The 7,849-nt window shown below is 38.0% G+C and overlaps 1 pseudogene; it reads right to left on the bottom strand.

The window, feature by feature from the left end:
- Positions 1-4,750: 4,750 nt before the first annotated feature.
- LOC126263591 (AP-1 complex subunit beta-1-like) lies at positions 4,751-5,805 on the bottom strand (annotated as a pseudogene).
- Between the last annotated feature and the right edge of the window lie 2,044 nt (positions 5,806-7,849).

Genomic DNA, 7,849 nt, shown 5'->3' with positions numbered 1-7,849 from the left:
TGAAACACTCCTGTCTTTATACCTCTATGTCGCACGTTGATACATACAGAACAGTCGTCAAACGATAATGAACGAGTCGTAACGAACATAAAATTTTGCAATTGTCATGCACTTCTCTCTTTACCTGACGTCTTGATACACACGTTGTAGATACATTAATGAAAGTGTGTGTGAGTACTGACCATTTCGATTAGTTACAGATACAAGAAGATGCGTTAAAATAAACATACATTGTTTCTCATTGAAATCTTCATATGTTAGCATTTGGAAGCGCAGATCCTAGTGCATGAATTGTTGAAACACAAACAAAGTCCATAATTTTGTTGCCAAGCGGTATACAAACTGTACTTATTGGTAGTGTTTTAACTGGAAGAAGATAACAGCCTACAGTGTGAATCCATGGTGATACTACAAAGTCTCAGGATTGATAGAAAAAGGTAAATGTGTCAACGTAACGAAATCGGCCATGGTCAGGAAACGGCTGAATTGAAAGTTATAAGCGCAAATTGCTCTGGTGTGTCTGGCAGTCGCCCCCCTACTGCAGGCCCTTCGTTGGGGAAGAGCTAGAATTGATCGAAAAAAGCAAAGTGGTTCATTAAATATAGACTCTAACGTGCATACCTGCAGAGCTATGAGCAGTTGTTAACTTTTGCTACTGTGAAATACATTTCTTCTAGTGAACAACAACTGACAGCTCATTAGGTATGCGTTTTAGAGACGTTGTTTGCTGGATATTTTCGTTGTTTTGGTTCACACTACCTAATCAAAAAGACAACAAGCAAAGAATTTGCAGTAGAAGTGATATACTGTCAGAGGTATCAAAACTATTTTCGCTTGCAGATTTTGACTCTGTCGCTTCTGGACGAGGGTTTCATGCGTTGGATTGATATATTTATCCCTCTCCATCACCCTTGAGAGTCTGTAAGATCATCACGCCACCATTTACAACAATGATCTAACACTCAACACTCAATATAGAGAGACGTTTCTATTTAAACGGACCTAGCATTTCGTTAACCCTATACTGACTGCAGTGTTTTCATTTGTTGCAGGACGGAATTGTAGACGAGGTGAATAACAGAAGATCAGAAAATCGGTTTTCTTTTGGAATACAAATACTGACTACTCTTTGTTTTAATAGGTATATGTTTCATTGATGGCGAAAGTAAGCGTGAATTAATCTAACCGTGTTTTCCTGTTGCAGGAGACGTACTCGAAGGAGAAGCACGAGATGGTGTCGGCGTGGGTGCTGAAGCACTTCGGGAGCGCCCAGGACCGCTGCAGGTGGACGGAGGGGCTGCACGGAGGAGCCGTCAACACACCAGTGGCAGAGGTAACCTACTGCAGGAGCTTTAGCTATGCAAGCAGCGGTGAGTAGAACAATGATATAAATGAAAATTCATATATACTAGGCGCAGTAATGTTGTTATATACCAAAGACTAAATTGTTGTGTCTCAATCTGATGTGCAATTGAAATTTTGATGTGTGTGTTTACACCCGTAATTTACAGAATCAGAATATTTGATCAGCAACTAAACGATTCTAAATAAGTGTGTCTACAGATTCTGTTCCATCTGTTGTGTAGATATGCTTACTCATTTTAGTTTTTAAATGTCAGCCATGTCCCTGTAATACGAAACAACCAAAACAAAAACAGCACTTATTAACCCTCCCCACTAACGCCCCAAAATACATATAACTGTCCTAACAGGTCTCACATTTAAACAATGAATCAAGGGTTCAGAAGACTGGATATTGTTATCAGTTAAACTGTTGTGGAGCCAAAGCGTTTCAAAAATGAAGACTGTGGAAAGTCATAAATTACCATTAGGTGTAATCGGAAAGGTATTTTTCATACAAGAGAATAGAATATTTTGAGTTACAGATGTGCACCTGTAATAGCAGAACCGCAACAGTTGTTGATGATTCAGGTCCTTGGATCAAAAATACAAATTAAATCCAAGTTATTGTCCGTGACTGCCAAACGACTTCCTTTGAATATTATTCCAAACTTTCATTAACAGATTTGTTCTAAGAGAAAAACCCATTTAAAGTAAATTTTTATTTATTACTAGCAAAAGCGGATTTTTAAGTGCCTCGTTAAACGCTGTGGATTTTAGTCAATTTTTCACGAAAAGTTTGCAGCTGTTTAGGGGACAGTGTCAATTGACCCCTACTGTGGTTTCAGGAGAGAAAGCTGTGTCAGGTGTCATACGTTTGGTGGGTCAGCTCTGCCTGTCGTCGTAAACGTTGACATACACAATTTTTTTCAACGGAATGCAGTAGCAAAATGACGCCTTCTGAGTGTTACATACGAGCTTTCTGTGTATTCCATTAAACACGGATTCCTTCAGAAGTACAGTGAGATAGGCAAATGTAGCTTGAAGGACAAAATATTAGTCACCATAATGGTAGTGAAAACATTTGAGTTACAGCCTGAATTATCCGTTGCTAGCCAGCCTGACTTTGAATTCCACAGATGTAATTGTAGTGTTGCGCTTAATAAATAATGCGTACTACAAAATAACGAAAACAAATAACATATTAGTTTGCAAGATATTTCCTCTCATAAAGCGTACCAGTTCAAAGATAATGTTTTAATATCATACGTAGTAGGAAGCAAGAAAAATCTTGGAATGTACTTATCGCAGTTGAGTCATACGTACTGGAACACAAGAAAGAGAAGTATGTGAATTAGTGAATATATTTTGATGTAAAATGTAAAAACAAATCCGTAAAACCATTACTTCCTTGTGAATCTGCATCAGCACCGGATGAATATATTGAGGATCTAGATCCTTTGAGGCTTTTCAGTATTATTCTATCGTCGATTTTCTTTTGTTTGATATTTCCTTGAATCTCTGCCAAATTTAAAAATGCTGAGGGTCTTTTTAACACAGGATTGATGACGACTCAAGTGTCCAATTAACTGATACCCTAAAGCAAATTAAAATAGTATTTTGGCGTTGTTTGCGTCTCAAGAAGAATAGAGGCAGACACTAAATAATTTTTTTTTTATATCACTGATCTAAGAAATCATAGCATACTGTAAAAACACAATCTGAATAAGAATATCGGAAAGAAACAGTAGTCTGGCACTACTCGTACGTGAGTGTAATGAGAGATCAGCATTAGCAGGATTACAGACATGCTCGTATAGACTAACGGGCTGTGAGCTAGCTGGCGAGGCATGGAGGTTGACCAGACACGAATGTAGTGCAAATATTGAACTCACGACTACTTGTCTGGTTCACCAGTAACGCTGAGTGTGGCTTTTATGCCGTTTTTCACGCTCGTTTGGGCGAATGCTGGGCTGATCTCCAATCTACGGCTCATAAAAGACACCATTCACAAACAGCTGCAAAACAAAGGTATACAGATCAGCGTTTGCAACATTCGCAGACAGGTGACAAACACAGCTTTCGTCCGCTACGTTTATCTTATGGGTGCAGCCACAGGAAGGGTAACCTGCAAGAAAGTAAAAAAATAAAAACAAAAAATGCCAGATCACGAGAACTATGATATTCGACCACGCTATAAACGTTAGGAGAGAGAAGTTATACGTAGCAAGTGACTTTCGTAGCAAGGATCGGAGAATTTATTTTGTATACATGTTCGTTTAGGAATTAAGCCCTTTAGCGTTAGTTTGTTACTCTTACCGTTTTTAGCGGTAACCGTTGAAATCGTATCGTATGTGATTTAACTGTTCAGTAGGCGAAAGTGTTTCAGTAAGAGAACCGAAAGTTGTCAAAGACACAGAGTTCCCTTCATCCTTGAAGCGTAATTACCTCAAGTTAGTGGAGTGGCACAGCTTTCTCGCTGGGAAAAGTGTGTTATTCAATGGCTCTGAGGTAAGATGAAGCACTTTTACAAAAAATATTAGGTTATCGATTATCAACTGATCGTCATGACATTCATCTTCAAACGCGGGCGTTGCAATTGACCAGAAAAGTATAGTTAATGTATTTCAAGGCAAGCCCGAAATCACTATTCAATTTTAAACAGAGAATAACAGAGCTTATAACTATAAACTATGTAAGCGACAAAAATTATCTGGAAAATTTCATTTTATAATTTTAGGTATATACTGTGTTACAAGGGGTTAAAAAACATCCATTTTGCAATCATTGTCATCAGTTACTCAAAGTTTTACGATTCATCTTAGAGCCTGTGCGGTCTGATAACGGATTATCCTCTGTCCATTCCTTTAAAAGAACCTAATGGAGAGTTTGCAGCGAAGATTCGAGAACCTCTTACATGAAGCCCCAAATGTTTTCGTTACACCACCGAAATTTGATAAACCAACGTCTGATCACATCAAAAGATATCTGACAAAAGAAAAAATGTGTCAAGCTTTACCTTGCACGTTATCATTACTGTAATGATTTGGCATTATCAGAAAGAGTTACCAATTATTTTCAATTGATGTCTTACACATGTGTGAAATGGTAGAGAAAGACTAAAAATCATGAATTTTTAAAGAAAAATATCATTTGGAAACATAAAGAGAAGCTACATAAAGCAAAGACTTAGAAGCATAATGAACATGAACGTATTTCAATTGGATATGTTGAAAATACTCCTACAGCACTTTTGTGTAACATATTTCATAATAGGGCGTTCCAGGATGCAACTTTGTTACATATGGATGGATAAGGAAAGAGAATGTCTCTGATAGACGATGTAACGGAAATTTTAATTTCTCCAAATTTATTGATAGTGGTGGGATATTTTGTAGAAATATTCAGTTTATACCAGCTTAACATATATTGGGTCATTGTACTTCACAAAGAACACTTTAATTTCATGTTTTAATACATCAGGACGTTTCTGTACAATGAGGTTGATATTTCTAAGTGCAACATACTGGACCTCTGGTTCCGAAGAAAGCAGTGTCACCAGTGTAGGAGCTAGCTTCTTTGTGAGTGTTGACACAAAATCAGAATCTGATGGAAGCATCTCCATAAATTTCATTAATACCTTCACTGCAGACAAGACAACTGCAGCATTTGCACGGGCCAAACGAGGAGTGATCCGCTCACAGATGCTTTGGGCCTCCCTATCATCCTTTGGACTGTAATTTGCAAGAGAATCTAGAATGAAGACTTGGCCCCACTCTGTACATTCATTAAGAGCTGTTAATAGTTTGTTTATGGTCTGTGCATTCATTTCAATGAGTGGAGAGCCACTTGCACTTGCTTCATTTATTTCAGAGAGAGCAGCCACAGCATTAGCAACCACCATAGGATTGGAGTCAGAAAGAAGATCTTTCAGCTGATCAAGAAATCCCTGGTCTTCAACCACCTGGGCATTGATATCATACAGTTTGGCAACACACACAGCAGCAGTTTTTCTAACATATGGATTTTCATCTTTGAGGCACTTACGCAAAGGCTCACAAAGATATTCAGTTATTTTGTCAACTCTAGTGCAGCCCATTGTTCGAACAGCCAGGGCACGGATTAAACGATTTGGATCTTCACAATCCTTTACAAAAGTGTTTACTGCCATTATTGCCATGTCAGGCTGACTCTTCGCGTAGTTCATCAAATATAAATACACTAGTTTCTTCAGTTCGAGATTGTCAGTCTGCATACAATTAACGACATCAGGAAATAAAGCACAAACATCTTTTCCTACTGTCATTGAAGCAATAACTTTTTAACAGCTTCCCGCTTCTTCTCTTTCTTATCATTGTTAAGTTCAGATTTCAGTTCAAATATTTCACCCTTTTTTGTTGTGGTAAAATACTTTGAGTCAGTCATGGCTGGATGCTAGTTCCCTCGCTTGACAAGTTCCCACCCCACACAGTTCTATGTGGCCACACATTTTTTTCTTCACCATGCACCAAATTAAATTTGGGTTGTGTTGTTAATCCTAAGTGAAAATGGGTAAAAACCGAAAAAACATGTTTTGCAATATCTGGGCCAATTTTCATACCCACCAAATATCATCAAGACCATTTATTTACATCTGGGATATTTACCTTGTTAGGCAGCGAGTCAATATTTTCGCAATCTCCAAGCATGTTATATTTTGTCGACTGGACAAAAATACACGTGTCGTCACCTCACACCACCTGAGGCTTGTAAAATGCAGAGTCACCAATATTAGTTTTCTGATGGTTTTCTGTCCACTCTGTGACGCCTGACAGCAATTAGATGTGAGAAGCGATTAAGTTGAGGATTCTTTCGGTCTCTGCACGTACAGAAACGCTGATTTACGTTATATTTTTGATAAATATGCTGCTGGGTGTTTCATATTTTTGAATCCCCTTTAAAATACTACAAAACGCAGGAAGTTACGATCTTTAGGTAATTTTTGGATAAATTTGATTGTGCGTGAGCATGAGTGCGCACGCGTGTGTGTGTGTGTGTGTGTGGGTGTGTGTGTGTGTATGCACGAGCTTTTGCTTTGAAAGCGAAATGAACCTTCTCCTGAAAATTAGGTGCCTACTTTGTAAAAGAGATACCATATACAAGGAGTACGTTTTAAATATACTTCCCTTATTCATTGAAACTACGAGTACTTTCAGACTGGTTGCCTCATTTTCGTACTACACGATAATAGAGTAGTATAAGTCAGTATGTGACGTATTTGTAAGGGGCGTCAAGACTCGCTGCTGTGTGATATTAATTTCTGTTTTTCTTCCCCTTCTCTACTGATCTGTTGCGACTATACTGTCCTACTAATACAAAAAAATGTATAATGATAGTAATGTCATCCATTTGTTATAAAAAATAATTGTCACAGGTCTTCTGTCTCATAAAAGTAATTCCATTGATCACGACGGATCAGTAATCAATACATGTGATGTACACGAAACTCGCAGACTTACCCCTCCACATCAGGACTTCCAATACTATGGAAGGCTTTTGGACAATTCCTCGACTTAGCGAGATCCTAGGAGTTTTACGAAAATTTTTAAGCTCTAAGCCAGTTAGCCACAGGAAAAGAGTGTAAGCACATTCGTGACTGTGTCCTGCCCTCAACAAACAGCAGTCTTTAGCAAAATGATACTCCTGTCCCGGAATCCTGAGAATGTCTTCTAAAAGATCTGCTGTTACAGGAAAGCCATCAGCCATTAATTTAGTACGGTAGCCCCGACTACAACCCCTTTAGAAGGATTATGGGAAGAACAGCCCATCATCCCCAGTACGCACAAATTCACCCTCCCCAGACACCATAAACTTGATCCTGCCTTCATAGTATGCATCCAGACACACATTGTACAGTCCTCCTGTCTTGGCGACAGTTAAAATTATTCAGCAGAGTAAAGAAAACATTGGGCTGAAAAAGTCACATAACACGTTAGTGGGAAGACTAACATAAAAGCAAGTAATGAATTAACAATGAACAAAGTGATAAAATATTACGATGGCACACTTTAATGAAAAGCTCAGTTAAATTCTCAGGAATGTTCAATGTACAACATGATGATAATGTAAAATTAAGATAAAGAAAGATGCTTCTGGTAGCATTAAAGTCATACGTATCATTGATTGAAATAGCCAGATAATCAGGGAAATAAAATACTTACAACTTTCAACGCCTTAAATATCATTAAAGAACAACTGTAAATATGTCGAGATAAGTTAGCTAAATCAGAATGAATTGTACATCTTACTAATAACAAACATATTACCATCAAATAATACAAACAATCAATTCCACAATCTGGTCTAAGAATAGGGAACCAGGGTCTGCCTGTCACAAAAAAAAAAAAGGAAACGAAGAAAGAAATTATTTCAGCTGCCCCGTCTGGTAGCAATTTGAAAGCATACTTTTCCAGAATTACAGATGTAAAAAGTCAACGGCTTTTAAAGCAGAAGAGGACCATTCGTACTA

This window comes from Schistocerca nitens, chromosome 6 (assembly GCF_023898315.1).
Source record: "Schistocerca nitens isolate TAMUIC-IGC-003100 chromosome 6, iqSchNite1.1, whole genome shotgun sequence".
In the NCBI taxonomy this organism is placed as follows: domain Eukaryota; kingdom Metazoa; phylum Arthropoda; class Insecta; order Orthoptera; family Acrididae; genus Schistocerca; species Schistocerca nitens.
Note: the sequence above shows the minus strand (reverse complement) of the source record. Positions and strands in the feature narration are given on the sequence as shown.